The 20,914-nt window shown below is 40.0% G+C and overlaps 1 protein-coding gene across 4 annotated transcripts in view; it reads right to left on the reverse strand.

Moving 5' to 3' along the window:
- The window catches only part of NINL (ninein like), a 148,400-nt gene extending 127,706 nt beyond the window's left edge, over positions 1-20,694 (reverse strand). For 2 of the 4 annotated variants that reach the window (XM_080685886.1, XM_080685885.1), the window contains exon 1: positions 20,540-20,694. The gene's annotated coding sequence lies outside the window, so the exon portion shown is untranslated. The remainder of the gene's footprint in view (positions 1-20,539) is intronic. The other 2 variants (XM_080685888.1, XM_080685887.1) reach the window with 1 other exon arrangement.
- Positions 20,695-20,914: the final 220 nt, after the last annotated feature.

The following is a 20,914-nucleotide window of genomic DNA, read 5'->3' on the forward strand; positions in this document are numbered from 1 at the left end:
AGGGGTTCTGAATGATGGCTCTTTTGTAGTTTAGTAGCAATTGTGATGTGTTTGTGGGAGGATGTGAGTACTGCATTTACTATGCTACCATTTTGTCCAGAATGCTCACCTGCATGCTTAAAAGATATTTCCACTGGATATATAGTATATAGATTTCTAGTTTAAAAAAAAAAAGATTTCTTATAATACATTGAAGATCACCTGTCTTCTTTTCAGTTATTTCATTGAAAAGTCAATTGTCAGTCTACCTGTCGTCTCTAAAGATATTTTTTCTTTTTTCTGGCTGCTTTTAATAATCTCTATTTTAGTTTGTTTTCTATCATTTCACTATGATATACTTTCTATTTATCCTTCCTGAGAATCACTAATTTCTTAACTCTATGAGCTGATGTACCATTTAGTTCTGGAAAATTCTCTGTCATTATTTCTTTAATTATTGCCTCTGCTCCATTTCCTCTTTCCTGCTAAGAACCAAATTAAAATGTAGTGGCCTTTCTTACTCTAGCCATTCTGCTGCCTAATCTCTCTTTCACATTTTATTTCTATATGCTGCATTCTGTATAATTTTTATTTACCCAGCTTTGAGTTTATTAATTCTTCAGCTCTGTCTTAACTGCCATTAAGCATGCCCACTGATGTCTTAATTTTAGTCATTGTATATTTGAGTTCTAGGATTTCTTTTCTAATGTGCTATATGTTACTTATCATTTTTTAAATAAATAATTTCATGCTGAAATTTCCAAGTTTGGCTTTTATTTCTTTCATTATAATCATGAGTAGTTATTTTAAAGTCTCTGCCTGATAATTTTTATGACTGTTTCTATTTTTCTTTGTTTCTACCAGTCTTGGCTCATGATACTTGGTTCTTTATGTGACTGGTTATATTTGACTATTTGTGAACATTGTAAATGAAAAACTACTTGGGGTATTAATTTTTGATGCATAGAATAATAAAATTTTCTGCTGGAGAAGATTTTCAATTTGCTTCTGCCAGTAGCTATCTGGGGCAATACTAATCTGAGACCATTTTAATCTACTTTCAAAATTTCAAATTCTTATGAACCACATGAATCTGTGCTTCAAGCCACTGTAGAAAAACTGAATGTTTCACTCCATTCCCCAGTTCAAAATGAGATGGTCTAATCAAATGACCTAGAAATAAAAGCCTTACCTGAAATTCTCATCGCTGAATAACACAGCTTCGATAGTATTCCTCATTTGTATTCAAAAATATATTAAAATGCAAGTATAAATTATCATTCTACTATAGGAAGAGCTTACTCATTCTTTTCTACACCTGCATGTACCACACAACTTCCCATTGATGAACATAGGTTATTTCTAATCCTTTGCTATTAGAAATAATGTTACAGTGAATACTTTTGTACATAAGTCATTGAGCAAATCCCCTAGCATATCTGAAAGATGTATAACTAGAATTGATAATATTAAAACAAATGATCTATCTGTATACTCATAATTTTTTATTAAAATGTTTTTATTGATTTTAGAGAGAGAGGAATGGAGAGGGATAGAAAAATAGAAACATCATTGAAAGAGAAACATCAATTGGCTGCCTCCTGCATGCCCGCTATGGGGACTGAGCCTGCAATCTGGATAAGTACCCTGACTGGGAATCAAACCGGTGACCTCTTGGTTCATGCATCAGTGCTCAACTACTGAGTCACACTGACTGGGCTACATTTACATTTTGATGGATATGACCAAATGCCCTCCATAAAGGTTGTATCCATTTAAATTCCCACCAGTAGTTTGTGTCCTCATCCCTCATCAATACAGTACTACAGGTATTTTTGTTTATACTTTGGGCTACTATAAAGTACATATTACTGCATCTTTTATTTTTAATTAATAACATATCATAAATAATTGTTCAGGTAGGTAAAGAGCCTCTAAAACGTTTTCTAAGTAAAACTTATACTGAAGAACCGCCTTGGTCTGGCACCCCCGCTCACCTGCTCTACCATCCCACCGTGGCCAATGCCCGCCATGTTCCGCGTTCTGCTGCCTGCTGCCAATGCCCGCCATGTTCTGTGCACGCCCCTGGTGGTCAGTGCATGTCATAGCGACTGGTTGTTCAGTTGTTCATTTGTTCCACCGTTCAGTCTATTTGCATATTGGTGTTATATATATATATAGATATGTCTTCCTGCTTAATTATCACTATGAGAAGTCTATCTTTGGTAATATTCTACTTCTAGAAGTCTTTTAATATGGCCTCTTCAGCATTCTTAGATTTATAGTATGCATGGTATGGGTTTCCCACCACTTACTTTTTAAAAATAACAGCTTTACTGACATATAATTTACATACCGTGCAAATCATCCATTTAACATATGCATTCTAATGGTTTTTAGTATATTCACAGAGTTGGGCAACCCTTACCACAAAAAATTTTAGAACAGTTTCATCACCTCAAAAGAATTCCACATTAGCAATCACTTCCTAATTCTTTCCAACTCCTTCCCACCCCCGTTAATCATAAGTAACCACTAAATTCACTTTTTCTCTATGGATTTGCCTATTCTAGACATTTTGTATAAATGGAATCATACTATATGTGGTCTCTTATGACTGGCCTGTTTCACTTAGAATAATGTTTTCAAAGTTCATCAGTGTTGTAGCATATATCAGGACAGTCATGCATCACTTAATGATGGGGATATGTTCTGAGAAATGCCTCCTGAGGTTAACTCATACAACCTAACAAAAGAAAGACAAACAATCCAATTTAAAAATAGACAAAGAACTAAATAGACACTTCTCCAAAGTGGACATACAGATGGCCAAGAGACATATGAAAAAGTACTCAAAGTGACTAAGCATCAGAGAGATGCAAATTAAAACTAAAATGAAGTATCACCTCCACCTGTCAGAATGGCAGCCATCAACACGACAACAAATGACAGGTGCTGGCGAGGATGTAGAGAAAAGGGAATAGTACACTGCTGGTGGAATGCAGATTGGTGCTGCAGCCACTATGGAAAACAATATGGAGTTTCCTCAAAAATTAAAAATGGAACTGCCATTTGAGCAGTAATCCCACTTTTAGGAATATATCCTAAGAAACCTAAAACACCAACCAGAAAGTATATATGCACCCCTATGTTCATAGCAGTGTTATTTACAATAGCTAAGATCTGGAAACAGCCTAAGTGCCCATCAGTAGAAGAGTGGATAACAAAGCTGTGGTATATTTACACAATGGAATATTATGAATCTGTAAAAAAAGAAGGCTCTCTTAACCTTTGAGTCAGCATGGAGGGACCTGGAGAGAGTATTATGCTAAGTGAAATAAGCCAGCCAGAGAAAGATAAGTATCGCATTATCTCATTCATATGTGGAACCTAATGAACAAAATAAACTGATGAATAAAACAGATCTAGAGAGATAGAAGCATGGAACAGACTGTCGAATCTCAGAGGGAAGGCAGTGGGTGGGTGGGAAGAGATCAACCAAAGAACTTGTATGCATATACTAGTATATGCATAACCCATGGACACAGACAATAGTGTGGTGAAGGCCTGGGGTGTGGGGCAGGAGTGGGCTGGAAGGGGTCAATGAGGGAAAATAAGGGGAAATACTTTCAATAATAAAGTATTTATATTTTAAAAAATACATAAAATAAAATAAAAATAAATGAATTTTGCAAAGTAGCAGGATATACAATTAATATCCAGAAATTAGAGGTATTTTTACACAACATTAATGAACTATCAGAAAGAGAAACTAAGAAAACAATCTCGCCCTGACTGGTTTGGCTCAGTGGATAGAGCGTTGGCCTTCAGACTGAAGGGTCCCGGGTTCGATTCCTGTCAAGGGCATGTACCTTGGTTGCGGGCACATCCCCAGTGGGAGGTGTGCAGGAGGCAGCTGATCGATGTTTCTCTCCCATCGATGTTTCTGACTGTCTATCCCTATCCCTTCCTCTCTGTAAAAAATTAATAAAATATATTTAAAAAAACAACAACAATCTCATTTACTATTGAAACAACAAACATTAAGTTATCTAGGAATAGACTTAACCAAGGAGGTAAAAGACCTGTCCTCCAAAAACTATAGCATATTGAGGAAAGAAATAGAGGAAGATAAAAACAAATGGGAGCATAAAGTGTGTTGGTGGATTGGAAGAATTAACATCATTACTTTTTATTAAATTTATTGGGGTGATAACATCATTAGAATGTCCATACTACCCAAAGCAATCTAAAGATTCAGCACAATTCCTATTAAAATACCAATGGCATATTTCACAGATCTAGAACAAATATTCCAAAAACTTATATGGAACCAAAAAAGATCTGGAATAGCCTCAACATCTTGAGGAAGAAGAACAAAGTTGGAGGGATCACAATACCGAATATCAAACTGTACTACAAAGCAATTGTAAATCAAAACAGCCTAGTACTGGAAAAACAAACAAACTGGCATATAGATCAATGGAACAGAACAGAGAGCCCAGAAATCCACCCATGCCTTTGTGGTCACTTAATGTTCAACAAAGGAGGCAAAAGCGTACAATGGAGTAAATTCAATCTAAATGGTGTTGAAAAAGTTAGATACCTGCAAAAAAGAAAATGAAACTAGACCACAAACTTACATCATACACAGAAATAAACTCAAAATGATAGAAGACTTAAATGTAAGTTGCAAAACCATCAAAATCCTAGAAGAAAATATAGGCAATAAAGTCTCAGACATCTCTTATAACAGTATTTTTTCTGATATATCTCCTAGGACAAGGGAACCAAACAAAAAAATAAACAACTGGAACTACATCTAAATAAAAAAATTTCGGCACAGCCAAAGTAACACTGAACAAAATGAAAAGGGAACCCACTATATAGGAGAACATATTTGCCAATGACATATCTGATAAGGGGTTAATTTCCAAAATATACAAAGTACAACTCAACAAAAGGAAGACAAACAATCCAATTAAAAAATGGGGAAAGGACCTGAATAGACACTTCTCTTAAGAGGACATATAAATGGCCAAGAGACATATGAAAAAATGCTTAATGTCAGTAATCATCAGAGAGATGCAAATTAAAACTACAATGAGGTATCACCTCACACCTGCCAGAATGGCTACCATCAATCAATCAACAAACAAGTGCTGGCCAGGCTGTGGAGAAAAAGCACCCTGGTACACCACTGGTGTAATGTAGACTGGTGCTGCCTCTCTGGAGAACAGTGTGGAGTTTTCTCAAAAATTAAAAATAGAACTGCCTTTTGACCTAGGGATCCCACTTCTGGCAATATAGCTAAGAATCCCAAAACACCAATCAGAAAAAAATATATGCACCCCTATGTTCATAGCAGCATTATTTACAATAGCCCAGATCTGGAAACAGCCCAATTTCCCATCAGTACATGAGTAGATAAAAAAAACTGTGGTATCTTTACACAATGGAATACTAAGTGGATGTAAAAAGAAGGAACTCTTACCCTTTGCAACATCATGCATGGACCTGGAGATTATTATGCTAATCGAAATAAGCCAGTCAGCAAAAGACAAATACCATATGATCTCACTTATATGCGAAATCTAATGAACAAAATAAACTGATGAACAAAATAGAAGTAGAAGCATGGATACATGGAACAACTGACAGAGGTCAGAGGTGAGGGGCTAGGGAGAACTCGATAAAAGAAGGTGAAGAGAGTAGCCAAAGAACATATATACATATCCCATGGACACAGACAACAGAATGGTGAAGGCTAGGGGAAGGGAGTGGTGGGGGCTGGGTGGAGGTGGGCAAGGGGAGGAAATAGAGAACATCTGTAATAGTGTCAACAAAAATATGAATGAATGAATGAATGAATGAATGAATGAATGAATATGCTGATTATAATAACCAATGTAAACATTCATTTCATACATTTTTATCTCCTGGAAACTTATAAGAATTTTTTTGGCCTGGATGTTGTATTGTTGTAGCTCGGTTAGAGTGTTGTCCTGTGGCAGGTTCGATTCCTGGTCAGGGCATATGCCTAGGTTGTGGGTTCGATCCCCAATCAGTGTGTGGGAGGCAACTGATCAATGTATCTCTCTTGCATCGATGTTCCTCTCTCTCTCTCTCTCTTTCTTCTTCCCCTTCCTCTCTCTCAAATCAATTTTGAGAAAACTTATAAAAATTTTTTTCAGTGGTCAAGTCTTCTTCAAGAAGCTGTCCAAGATAATTAGCACTGGTGCTTTTTTTGTCAAGCACTGAAACTCATTTAACATTCAATTTTCCCTAAAGCACAGTCACCTTATTCTTTCCTCTTCGATTTTTAAATTCTCTACTCCTCAGCACCAATGTGGTTATTGAGAAGAAGCCCTGGTTCCCTTCAGAAGTGTGTTTATGGCTAACCAAAACTATGCAGCCACAGGGATACAGTACTCAAGCATAGGTGTTTCTGGAGCACTGCCAACAAAATGCAGTAAAAAGGGGATTTAGCCTGGGTTCCTGTTAATGGACAGGGACCAACCTGCAGAGGGTCTGCCTCGGGCTGGTCTGTAGTGTGTGGGTCCTTGACATCATGTAGGAAAGATTCCATAATACAAGTCCAGATGGTTTGAGAGTACATTTACTAAAGCTGGGGACAGTGGAACAAAGGAAGGAATTAGGGTAGAAGAAACAACAGGAGAGAGCTTAGGGGGTGCTCTACTTTGGCTCCCTAGAAATGTTACAGGAAAGAACTGAGCCAAGGCAGGGCTGCTTTAGCTCACTGGGAAGTCAGAGAAAAGGGGGCCTTGAAGACAGGATCAGGGGGTGAGTCTGGGTAGAGCTGTTGCTGCCCACTGCTTCCCTGGTTGCAAGTCTCATGAGGACCCTTCGAATTTAGGAAGAAATAAAAAGTTCATGCCCTGCTCTAGAATGAGCCCACATTGAGTCTTTGTCCTGAGGGTATTTTATCCTTTCTATTTCTGTAGGTAGACTCTTAGGGGAGGGTTTCAGTAGAATATTCATCAACTTTCCAGGTGCATTTTTAATATGCTGATGCATTAAAATTAGTGTATTGGGGAGTTTTGGATTTTTCTTTGGTCTGTTTTATTGTTTTACTTTTATCTTAGTTCTGTCTGGCTTTAATGAGGCTTTTGTTTTCCCCCCCAACTTTATCTGTCCTTGGGTTTGACTGGCACAAATTGGGTCTTTGTTCTCTATTTTCCCAGGCCAGGGTGATTTAAGCTATGTATTTTCTGGTTAGGGAGGAGAGGTATGAACCATTTGTTCTCAAGTGTCCTTGGTTGGGAAAGATAAGGTCCTGCTATTCATAAACTGGCTACAAGCTCTCCAAATTGTTTGGCCTGTTTAATTTTCTTGTCTCAGTTTCCCCATTCAGCTTGCCTAGGAATTTCCCTAGCTTATTATCCTCCCACAATCCCATTTCATACACATAGCAGTAGACACCCAGAAAGTTGTTTGTTCACTTTCTAATATTAAGCCACAGAGGCGAGACACAAGCTTGCATCTTTTGTTTTTCCCAAGGAGGCTGTTTTTCTGCCAAGGTCTTCTCCAGGGTGTTACATGTTTTTAACACTGTTGCTTTTTAGTAATTACCTGCAAGGTTCTATCTGTCAAGAGATATGTACAACCTTTTTCAATATAGGGAATTACCATGTAATGTCTCCCACAAAGCCTGAAAACACAGGGCCAGTGTCAGGTGAGGGATGTGCACACCCAGAGAGCCTCGTTCATATGAATGGGACTACTCCATCCTAAGGAGCCCAGGCCCCATTGCATGTTCATTGCCAACCCACCCATAATGTGCTCTGTGTGGCTGGAGGAACAGAAGGAAGATCAGGATTAGGTTAAAACATAGTCCGTTAAAGAAAAGAGGTGTCTGGTGTATCTTCAAATGTCACAGGAGGATCTCAGAAAGAGCTTATTTTTAAAAAGAAAGAAAAGCAAGTTTCAAAATATTACACATTTATTCATTCAACAAATATTTCCTGAGCACCCACTATGTGCCTCGCACATTCTAGGCCCATGTGGTACTACAACAAACAATGCAGACAAATCTCTCACCTTATGGAACTTACATTCTAGTGGAGATAGACAAATACAATAAAAACACAAATTATATTTCAGATAGTGAGAAGTGGTATGGAGGAAAATAAAACAGGGTGAGGTGGTAGAGATGGTTTATAATTATTTTTTAATCTTCACCCGAGGATATTTTTCCACTGACTTTTTAAAAATATTTTTATTAATTTCAGAGAGGAATAGAGAGATAGAAACATCAATGATGGGAGAGAATCATTGATCAGTTGCCTCCTGCATGCCCCCTACTGGGGATCGAGCCCACAACCCAGGCAAGTGCCCGTGACCAGAATCAAACCTGGGACCCTTTCAGTCCGCAGGCCGACCTGCTACCCATTGAGCCAAACCAGCTAGGGGGCTTTCCATTGATTTTTTAGATAGAGTGGAAGAGAGAGGGAAAACAGAAACATCGAGGTGAGAAACACATCGACTGGTTGCCTCCTGCACTTGCCCCAACTAGGGGCAGGGCTGGAGAGGAGCCTGCAACTGAGGTACATGCCCTTGACCGGAATCGAACCAAACTGGCTAGGGCGATGGTTTATAATTTTAAATAGGGTGGACTGGAAAGGCCTCACTGAGAAGATGACCTTTCTTCATGTATGAAAGTGCCCTCCCCTAGTCTGCATACATGTGTATATAGAGAAAACCACTGAAAGGATGCATTGTTCCTGTCCCGAGGACCTAAACAAGGCACCATCAAAGCCAGTCAAGTTGCCCTCAAATGATTTCAGGAGGTCTGTGAACTCAAGTATTCACAACCTCCTTTTTAAAACCTGAAATTCCCTTAAATGGGGAGAGGGTGACTATTTAATTCCAAACTATCCAAGAGAAATACCTGATGATTTTCAAAAAAGCTAGCATGCAGTGCTCCAGTGTCACCAGGTGACCATGGAAACATATGGCTGATGACTGGGCTTTGCTCATTTACAGGAGAAAATGTGCTTAAATTCCAAGAAGACATGGGGTCACTGAGTGAGGAGCAAAGGCGGGTGGAGTTAACAGGCGAACTTCTCAAACAGCACATACCCCAACAGATACAGAAGACAAAAAAGCTAATAAATGGTGTTTCTAGCCTGTGGCAGTTTACAATCCCACCAACAGTACACAAGGGTTCCCTTTTCTCCATATCGTCACCAACACTTGTTTGTAGATTTATTGATTACAGCCATTCTGACAGGTGTGAGGTGATATTTCATTGGAGTTTTAATTTGCTCTTCTCTGATGATTAGCAACAATGAGCATCTTTTCATGCGTCTGTTGGCCATCTGTATGTCTTCTTTGGAGAGGTGTCTATTTGGGTCCTCTGCCCATTTTACAATTGGGTTATTTGTGCGTGTGCGTGCATGCACGTGCACTAAGATGTATGAGTTCTTTATGAATTTTGGAAATTCGCCTGTTATTTGATGTATCATTGGCAAATATCTTCCTCCTTTCAGTAGGTTGTCTTTTCTTTTTATTGATGGTTTCCTTTGCTGAGCTAAAACTTTTTACTTTGATATAGTCCCATTAACTTTTTATTTTGTTTCCCTTGCCCAAGGAGATATATCAGAAAAAAATATTACTAAGAGAGATGTGCGAGATTTTACTTCCTATGTTTTCTTTTAGGATTTTTATGGTATTAAGTCTTACATTTAAGTGTTTAATCCATTTTGAGCTTATTCTTACATATGGGGTAAAAAAGTGATGTAGTTTCATTTTTTTTTGCATGTATCTCCCCAGTTTCCCCAATACCATTTATTGAACAGACTATCTTTAGCCCACTGTATATTCTTGCCTTCTTTGTCATAGATTAATTGACAACATAGGTATGGATTTATTTCTGAGCTCCCTATTCTATTCCATTGATCTATATGTCTGCTTATGCCATTACCATGCTGCTTTGATTACTATAGCCTTGTAGTACAGGTTGATAACAGGTAGCATGATACCTCCAAATTTGTACTTCTTTCTCTTAATTGCTGTGGTGCCCTGGCCTGTGTGGCTCAGGTGGCTGAAGCATCATCCTGTACACCAAAAGGTCCTGGGTTCAATTCCCAGTCAGTGTACATACCTAGGTTGTGGGTTCGATCCCCAGTCGGGCCATGTATGGGAGACAACTGATTGATATCTCTCTCTCTTTCTCCCTTCTTCTCTTTAAAGTCAGTAGACATACACTCAAGTAAGGATTTACCAAAAAAAAAAAAAAAAAAAAAAAAAGCCCAGCCAGCATGGCTCAGTGGTTGAGCATCAACCTATGGACCAGGAGGTCACAGTTCAATTCCCAGTCAGGGCACATGCCCAGGTTGCAGGCTCGATCCCCAGTTTGGGGCATGCAGGAGGCAGCTGATCAATGATTCTCTCTCAACATTGATGTTTCTATTTCTCCCTCTCCCTTCCTCTCTGAAATCAATAAAAATATTTTTAATTAAAAATATTTTTTAGCCGTAGCCAGTTTGGCTCAGTGGATAGAGCGTTAGCCTGCGGACTGAAGGGTCCCAGGTTCGATTCCAGTCAAGGGCATGTACCTTGGTTGCAGGCACATCCCCAGTAGGGGGTGTGCAGAAGGCAGCTGATCGATGTTTCTCTCTCATCGATGTTTCTAACTCTCTATCCTTCTCCCTTCCTCTCTGTAAAAAAATCAATAAAATATATTTTTAAAAATATTTTTTAAACGACTGCTGTGGCTATTCATTGTCTTTTATGGTTTCATATAAAATTTAGGATTATTTGTTACAAATAGTTTTGGGGTTTTTTGTTTCCCATGAATAACTGAATCCAAATGTTACATAAAATGTCCAGGTGCTGAGACTGGAGAGCCGCAAACAACTTCAGGACATTAAGCGTTTATTAAAGCAAGGTACATACAAGGCTTGTTCTGGGCAACACCCATAGGGACGGGATATCCTCCATGCCTTTCTTTCTTCAAGCTCTGTGCTTGAATCTCCTAAGCTATAAAAAGGTGTGAATGATCAAAGGGATCAAGAACAATAAGGCTCTGGTGCCAGAACTTGTTAATGTGGAGGGTGACTTGCCCCAGCTAGAGAGAACTAATGGGAATCCTGTGATTAGCCTTGGGCTGATCGTATTCCAGAGCTCACCAGGGGAAGAAGGGTCAGGGTCAAAGGTCCGGGTTTTCCCAGATGTCAAGATGGTGAATTCACTTTAATATGGAGCCACTTACGTTCTGCACAGCAGAATATGAGAAAATGTCTCTTGTAGCTCTAAACTACAGTAAACCAGAAAAGCCTAATGTTACGTAAGAATTTTATATTAGTAAATATAATTGTAAGGGAAAAAGCAATTAACTTGAGTAGTACCCAAAGTTAAAAAGCAAAACTTCAACCAAATATTCCATATCTCAATCCATTTCTATCCATCTATTTGGAAAATACCAAGACACTCTGTTTGCCAGAACCATGTGTAAGCTTTGTTTCAGGTTGGCTTTAAAGAAAGTAAGAGCCCTAACCGGTTTGGCTCAGTGGATAGAGCGTCGGCCTGCGGACTGAAGGGTCCCAGGTTTGATTCCAGTCAAGGGCATGTACCTTGGTTGCGGGCACATCCCCAGTAGGAGGTGTGCAAGAGGCAGCTGATCGATGTTTCTCTCCCATCGATGTTTCTAACTAACTATCCCTCTTCCTTCCTCTCTGTAACAAATCAATAAAATATATATTTAAAAAAAAGAAAAAGAAAAAAAGAAAGTAAGAGACGCCAGTTGGCTTGGCTCAGTGGTTGAGCATCGACCCATGAACCAGGAGGTTGCAGTTCAATTCCTGGTCAGGGTACATGCCCGGGTTGCGAGCTCAATCCCCAGTAGGGGACAGGCAGGAGGCAGCTAGCTGATCAAGGATTCTCTCTCATCATTGATGTTTCTGTCTCTCCCTCTCCCTTCCTCTCTGAAATCAATAAAAATATATTTAAAAAGAAAGAAAGAATAAAGTGGCACAGCCTATAAAATATATTTAGAAAACTCTAAGAACAATTCACTACTTTCTCATTATTATCCCAAATTTCACCTGAATTCCAGACATGCAAACAGGAGCCTAAAGGCACATCACACACTATTAGTCTTCTTAACTCTCACTATATATTTAAAAGTCCATAGATTCCAAAAAGGTACTGAATATTTGTGTTTTCTACTTCTAAAGGATGAGCCCATGTGAAGGTCAGTGTCAACACCAAGAACTCAATGGTCCTAAAAACCACATTCAGAATGCCTAGAATTAATCATCTTAAATGTAGAAAAAATAAGGCAGTCCAAGAAACTAGGCCATGGGGAAATCGCTGTATTTTGCTATTACAGTTAGTTGAAAACCATGCCAAACAAAATAAACTATAATAATATATCACAATCCTGGGCTGATGCAAAGTTTCCTCTGAGTCAAATGGGACTAGAGAGTACTAAAAACACTTAGGAAAGAACCATTTCCAATCTGACAGAGTGGTGTTCAAGATCTAATGAGACTTTATACACTACAACAGAAGTTTCAAACACTGCAGTGACTGGTGAGCCCAGGAGAATCAGGCCACCACAAGTTCTATAAAACGTGCCTGTTCCTGGTGGTCCCTACAAATATCAAAAGTGAAGAAACCAGATGAAGCGATGCTGTTTTTCCCCCTATATAACCCATCCCCTGGAAGCCATCAAGGACCCAGGCCTTTAGCATTAGCCTACCTGTGTCTCCAAGCAAGGACCACTTCCTAACAATAAACCCTTACTTTCTTTGCTGCAAACTCCTGTTCATGTCTTATTGGACTTCGATAGACCTCATTAGTCCAGTAACACCACCCCATCTCCCTTATGAACACCTGCACAGTTTTCTACACTCCTTCCACAAGGACATTCTGGAATCGTCACTGGCTAAAAATCATGTTTCACCTGAGACATGAAACACAGAGGAAGAGCATTTTGGGGTTGATGGAGGTAAAAATAGAAATTCAGTCTAAAATATGTTGAGTGTGAGATATCTATGAAGCATGGCGGTGGGGATGAGCAAAGGGAGCTGGATATCTGGTCTGTAGCTTAGATGTGAGCAAGAGGGACTAAAAATTTTTATAGATGAAGCTACTCAAAGAACTGTCTGCCCCACCACCACCACCACCTCTTCGGACAACAAAGCCAAAGAAAATACCACATTTCATAAATCCAAGATGCCACTGATTCTAAAACAAATGACTAAAAAAGAAAAACTGCTGTCAAAATCTGACACAATGCTAAGACAGCACTTATTTAAAAATGTATCCCAAATTTGAAGATGTTTATAAGATGACAAAAAAAGATGCACCTTAGAACAGATAAAATACAGTGAGCTTTTTTTATTGGTAGGAGGTTATTAGATTGCAGTGAATATAGGGCAGACATATGTTTTTGTAAATTTTTATTCTGAAAAAATTTCAAATTTATAGAAAAGTTGTAAGAACAGTATGAGGGATTCTTGAATACCCTTTTTACCCAGCTAGTTTCTCCAAATAACTGTTTTCATTTTGACCCACTTATCATGTCTATTTTATCATTTTCTCTCCTCTTTCTCTCCCCTTCTTTCCCTCAGTTTCAGATTGTTTCAGACTTTGTGCCCTCTTATCCCTAAATACTTCAGTATGTATTTACTAAATTCAAGGATACAGTCACAGTACAATGATCAAAATATGGCACTGATGCAATACTACTCTCTAATCTGTGGCAGGATAGTAAGAAACTAGGGAAATTCCTGGGCACGTGGAATGGGGAAACTGAGACAAGAAAATTAAACAAGGCCAAACAGTTTGGGCAGCTTGCAGTCAGCTTGTGAATTGCAAGACGTTATCTTCCCCAACCAAGGACACTTGAGAACAAATGGTTTATACCGTCCTCCTTAACCAGAGAATACATAGCTTGAATCATCCTGGCCTGGGAAAATAGGGAACAAAAACCCAATTAATGCCATTTGTGCCAGCTGAACTCAAGGACAGATGATGTCTGGGGAACAAATAAAAAAACCCCAAAAGTATTTGGATGGTATCACTTGAGTGGGGAATGTCAGGCAGGCAAGAGAGCTGCTAAGGCATGAGGAAGGGGAGGGGGAAAGTAGAGGGGCAGTTTATCTTATACTCTGAACAAAGAAGTCAGCAGTCTTGGGACTTGCCAAGATAAAAGAAGAAACAAGACCAGAATTCCACTTTTACCAATTTTATTCAACATAGTATTGAAAGTCGTAGCCACTGCAATCAGATTTTTTTTAAAAAAAGCAAAGGCATCCAAATTTGAAAGAAGTAAAACTTATTATTTGCAGATAACATAACATATATAGAAACCTTAAATATTCCACAAAAATACACACGCCAGAATTAATGAATTCAGTAAAGTTGCATGACAGAAAATTAATATTCAGAAATTAGTTTCATTTTTATACACCAATAATGAACTATCAGGAAGAGAAATGAAGAAAACAATCCCATTTACAATTGCATGAAAAAGAATAAATCTGCCCTAGCCAATTTGGCTCAGTGGGTAGAGCGTCGGGTCCTGGGTTCGATTGCTGTCAAAGGCACACGCCCGGGCTGTGGGCTCCATCCTCAGTAGGGGGCGTGCAGGAGGCAGCCAATCAATGATTCTCTCTCATCATTGTTTCTATCTCTCCCTCTCCCTTTCTCTCTGAAATCAATAAAAATATATACATTAAAAAAAAGAATAAATCTAACCAAGGAGGTAAAAGACCTGTACTCAAAAAACTATAAAACACTGAAGAAACTGAAGATACAAATAAATGGAAAGATATTCCATACTCATGCAAAGGAAGAATTAACATCATCAGAATGTCTTTACTACCCAAAGCAATCTACATATTCAATGCAAAATGTACCAAATACCAATATAATATAATACTGTATGGTATATTTCACAGGACTAGAAAAAATAATCTTAAAATTCATATAGATCCACAAAAGACCCCAAATAGCAAAAGCAATATTGGGGGGGAAAAGAACAAAGTTAATTTATCATATTATCTTATATCAAATTATACCTATGATAATCAAAGACTATGATAATCAAAACAGTATGGTGCTGGCATAAAAACAGACATCTAGATCAATGGAACGAAACAGAGAGCCTAGAAATAAATCCTATATACACAATTAATCTATGACAGAGGAGGCAAGACTATACAATGGGATGAAGACAGACTCTTCAATAAAAGGTGTTAGGAAAACTAGACAGACATGCAAAATGATACTAGACCACTCCATATACAAAAATAAACTCATAATGAATAAAAGATTTAAATGGAAGGCCTAAAACTATAAAACTTCTAGAAGAAAACATAGGCAGCAAACTTTTTGACATTACTCTTTGTAATATTTTTGGATATGTCTCCTTGGGCAAGGGAAAGAAAAGAAAAATTAAAAAATGGAAGTACATCAAACTAAAATGTTTTTGCACAGCATAGGAAACTATCATCAAAAGAAAAAGAAAACAAAAATAAATAAGTAAGTAAGTAAATAGAAAACCTACTGAATGGGAGAATATATTCGCTAAGGGGATAATATCCAAAATTTATAAAGAACTCATACATCTTAACACCAAAAAAACAATCCAATTACAAAATGGGCAGAGGACTGAATAAACACTTCTCCAAAGAGGACATACAGATGGCCAACACATATGAAAAGATGTTCAATGTCACTAATCATCAGAGAAATGCAAATTAAAACCACAATGAGATATCACCTCACACCTGTCAGAATGGCCATCATCAATAAATCAATAAACAAAAAGTGCTGGTGAGGATATATATAGAAAAAAGTACCCTTATGCACTGTTGGTGGGAACGCAGACTGGTGTATCTGCTATGGAAAATAGTATGAGGGTTCCTCAAAAAAATTAATAGAACTACCATATGACCCTGAAATTCCATTTCTGGGTATTAACCTGAAGAAATCCAAAACATTAATTCAAAAAGATATATGCACCCTTATGTTCATTGCAGCCTTATTTATAACTAGAGGTCCAGTGCAATTTGGGTACGGGTAGGGTCCCTAGGTCTGGACGGTGATCAGGGCTGATTAGGTTCCCCGCTTCCCTGCCTCCCCTCCTCCTCCTTACCTCGCTCCCTCAGTGCCCCACCACCACCTCCACTGGTCGCCCACCATGTCCTGCACAGCCCCTGGTGGTCAGTGCATGTCACAGCGAGCAATCAAACTCCTCCCTGTCAAGCTTCTGATGGGACACTTTGCATATTAGCCTTTTATATATATAGATAACCAAGATATGGAAGCAACCTAGATGTCCATCAACAGATGAATTGATAAAGGTGATATGAGGCACACATACAATGGAATATTACTCAGCCATAAAAGGAATGAAATTTTACCATTGCAACAACATGGATGGAACCAGAGGGTATTATGCTAAGTAAAATAAGATAGAGAAACACAAATACCGTATCATTTCACTTATATAAGGAATCTGAAAAATAAAAAAAAAAATGAACAATCAAAACAGAAATAAACTCAGAGGTACAGAGAACAAACTGATGGTCACCGGATGGATGAGAAGTTGAGGAGGGAATGGGTGAAAAGGTGAAAGGGATCAAGAGGTACAAATTGCCACTTATGAAAATAGTCACGGGGATGTAAAGTACAGCATAAGGAATATAGTCAATAATATTTCAATAGTGTCAGATGGGTACAAGACTTACTGGGGAGATCACTTTCCCAATAGTCATGTAAATATTTAATCACTATGTTGTACACCTGACACTAATATAATACTGTATGTTAACTATACTTGAAAAATGTGTTTTTTTAAAGGGAGAGCTACGAAAGCCAAACCTCCCTCTCGTTCCACTGTGAGTGAGACAGCTGCCACCAATCGACACTATGCAGAAGAGGAACAATTTCGGCCCCCCAACCGCTGGTTCAGCCAGGGAAACAACCCATCCTGAAGCCTGGATTTTCCTTCCAGGACCTCTCTATTTGTTTAATCTGAGATTAGGTATTCCATTACTGGCAGCTAAAAACATACTAACTGATGGACATCCACAAATGTAAAATTCCTTACTGGAGGAACCCTGAAAATCTAGAAACTGTGGAGAATGATTTCCTTTCAGATCTTTAACAATAACAAAAAAATGATGACCACTCTGAGAAACTCCAACACACCAAAGTCTTAACTTAGTAAACAAAGCAGAGCTCCAAATAAGGTAACTGAATTAAAAGTGTATTTCTCATAACACAAAAAGATTTGTCAGTTTTGCCTAATGAAATACAAAATAACAGTCAATGCACAAAAACTGGTATATGCCAAAACTTCTCAAATTTGAGTGCATCAGAATTACCTGGAGGACTTTGGTTTATTTGACAAATTATTTCAACTGAAAGCAGACAATGAATTAGACTGAGAAGCTAGCAGTCATTTTATCCCTAAAGCCTAGAACAGTGGTCGGCAAACTGTGGCTCACGAGCCACATGCGGCTCGCGAGCCGCGGTTTGCCGCTCTGTTGACTAATGAATTTGCCAACCACTGACCTAGACTATCAATTCCAATAATTATAGGCTGTTGTTGTTCCTTGTGATTAAGCCCGAGGACAATCCAGGACTGAGAGAGACAAAAAATAGGCAGCACCAGAGGCATGCTCCAACTTTTGTGAAAAGAAGATAAAAATAGAGAACATGCTCCATAAGACATCTCTGCCCATGGTTCAGACAACAGTCAGAATCCTTTGGTGAGGAACTCTCACCAGGAGGCTCAACTTTATCCCAAAGATGGGGAAGCAAAAACCTTCTGCTAACCCCACCCTCCAAATAGCTCCAGGTAGTCTGACCCAAAGTTTTGGCCTCTTGCTTGTGATTAACAAAATCTCTGGCCTTGAGCCTGAATTCCTAATTTGTACTTGAAACCAAGGACTAAGCTAAACCCAAATCTAGAGTCCAGTTATGGCCACTGCCATGCAACCTTTACGGAATGACTATGGAATTAGAGAACAAGGAAGGGGCCATGGCACTGGAAATGCCTTTCCAGGCTGGAGGGCGCCATTCCTTCTAGTCAGGAGTGAGGCCAGGTCACTGTGTTTTGGCTCCTTTTTCTAGACCTTTCTTGAGCCAGGGAAGAAAAGATAACTAGCAACCACCTGTTTATGGCAAAACCCAAACCTAAGTGTCCAAAGTGTAAAGAATGTGATCAGAGGGACCTCTCAGATGCCCCAAGTCTCAAATGTCATGTTTCATCTTCAAAGAAAAAATAAAATAAAAAACTAGTATACAAAGTCAATCACCATAAAAGGGCAAGATCTAAATACCTTGAATATTTATGGTTAATATACTTTGCAATTCTTTTGTTACTCTATTGTCCACCACCAAGCATTCTTTTTTTTTTTTTTTACAGAGAGGAAGGGAGAGGGATAGAGAGTTAGAAACATCGATGAGAGAGAAACATCAATCAGCCGCCTCCTGCACACCCCCTACTGGGGATGTGCCCGCAACCAAGGTACATGCCCTTGACTGGAATCGAACCTGGGACCCTTCAGTCCACAGGCAGACGCTCTATCCACTGAGCCAAACCGGTTTCAGCCACCACCAAGCATTCTTAAGGACTCAGAACAAAGGATGCACTAACACTAGGGAGTTACAAATGCTGTTAGCAAATGATTCTGTCAGTTCACCACATCCGAGGGAAATGATTTAGGGAAAATAGTATTCTATCAAAGTTTATAAACTCCTCATTTTAAAAAAATGTAAAGCCTAACTTTTCCTCCATAAAGTGTTCTCTTTCTAATTTGATAGTATTAAATGTTATCTGAAGTTCAAGGTCTTTGGAAAAGGTTATTTTCTTATTCTGCAAAAATGAGTATCCTCTAATTTTTATTGAATATGAACTATAATTAAACACATACACCTTTGTGGCAAAACAGCTTTGGTTTGCCAATAGAGACCAGTTAAATTTGTAATATTTTAAACCAGTAGATGATTTGTAAATCAAACAACAGGGGCACCACGGTAGTAGCCTGCTGCTCTAACTGCCTTAGCATTTCTCTTTTAATATACACATACTTTTAAATATATATATATATATGTATATATATATATATATATATATATATATATATACACACTCTTGCACAAAGCTATTAAAACTGTAAGGCTGCTGATAGTGCTGTTTTTAATTGCCCAGTTTTAACTATCATTAATTTTTTTTAATCTTCTTCTTTTAAAAGTATTCAAAGTCCAATGTGAAAAACCTGGAATCCACAGCAAAAGCCTCTGAAAAGAAAGTCACCATCAACTACCATCAACTCATATCCTTCCCTCCTATTAACAGTGTTGGTGGTGGGGCCTCTGAGCCTTCTCCAAGCCATCATAGTTCTTCCGCGGACCCCCCTCTCCTGCCTCCCTGTTCCATAGCTTGGCCTAAGTCTCCTAGAGCAAAGGGAACCAAATGACCCTACTTCACTTCCATCCTGTGCAAACACACAGACATACAGGGAGCTCCTAACAACGCCCCGGGTCATATTTATGAGAGTGAAATATCTAAAGAGATTGAAAAGACTCCTACAAGGCCTTTGTGGTGAGGAAAGAGGCGATTCTGCCAAACAACTAGTACAATATATAAAACACACTTTTCTGCCCCAGAGAGTGGCTTATTTCAAATAGTTTTTCAAAGTGCAAAATCCTAACACAAGAAAAGGAAACAAGTTCATCCTAAAAAGTTGTTCTAGTAGTATAGTGGAATGCAATCTTATTTACAGGAGATGATTCTATCGAATAATTCGACTTGTCTGAGGATTGGAGCCCTCGAGTTTTGCAGGTGACCCGGGGAGCCTGAAGGATTGGAGTTGGCAGGGGTAGGATTGGCAAAAGAGGACCTGGTCACCGGCAGCGGCGCATCTGGGGAGCAAAGACGCTGCAGACACCCACCTAGGCCACGGCTCTCCCCAATCTCTCTCCAAACGGCTCACCTCCACGCTCCCAGTGAAAACACTGACTTTGCCCCATCCCGGATCGCACACCCGGAGTTGAATGTCCACCTCAGCAGGGACACTGTAAACTCTGCTCAAAGGGGCACCGACACTTCAGAAACAGCCGTATTGTAGGATCTGGTTCAGAAAGACTGGTCAAGCAGCCGGCCTCCCGCAGGATACGTTATTTTAAAGTGACTCACCCCCAGCCTCTACGGTGACGGGAAAAGCGGGACTCCCGGTCACACTTATCGAACCTGTAGCCCCTGTAGCCGGAGCGAGGGGAAGACGTGGACCCCACGCAGCGGCAGCCCCCGAGGGCCGAGGTGGGGAGGGGGGGCGGGCAGGAGAACCACAGGTTTTCACCCCGTCTCCGCTCCGTCCAGAGTCGCGGGCACCTACACTTTCGTCCCACCTGCTGACTTCCAGGCTCTGCGGCCCCCACAGAGGAGCGCCCAGTCCCTGCCCGCACCCCGAACCCTGCCCGCACCCCGAACCCTGCCCGCACCCCGGTCCCTGCCCACACCCCGGTCCTGACCCACACGTGGGCTCCGCAGGCCGCCCCCGACCCCGCTCACCTGGGCAGCAGGGGATCCACGGTCTCTGCCCGCGCGCGGGTCCCAGGGACACGGCCCAAGGGCACTGGGCTGGCCCGCGGCTCCCACCCGCGTCCTCCGCCGCTCTTTGTGTCAGAAGGTCCAGATGCTGCGCTTCTCTGGGCCACCAGGCGCCGCCCCCTGGTCCTCTACGCCGGGACCGCAGGCCAAACCAGGAGCCGGGCGGAGCGGGGAGCGGGCCAGGCGGGGCGGGACCGGAAGTGCGCGGGGCGGGGCGGGGCGGGACGATTAGTCCCCGGGGACCCGGTATGGAGTGTGCGGTGGTGTGTGTTGCTGCCAGTGTGGACCAAGGCTCCTCCACTGCTTCTGGGGTATTTCTGGAAAGTATAAGCCTCA

Source organism: Plecotus auritus (assembly GCF_963455305.1).
Source record: "Plecotus auritus genome assembly, chromosome: 8".
NCBI lineage: Eukaryota > Metazoa > Chordata > Mammalia > Chiroptera > Vespertilionidae > Plecotus > Plecotus auritus.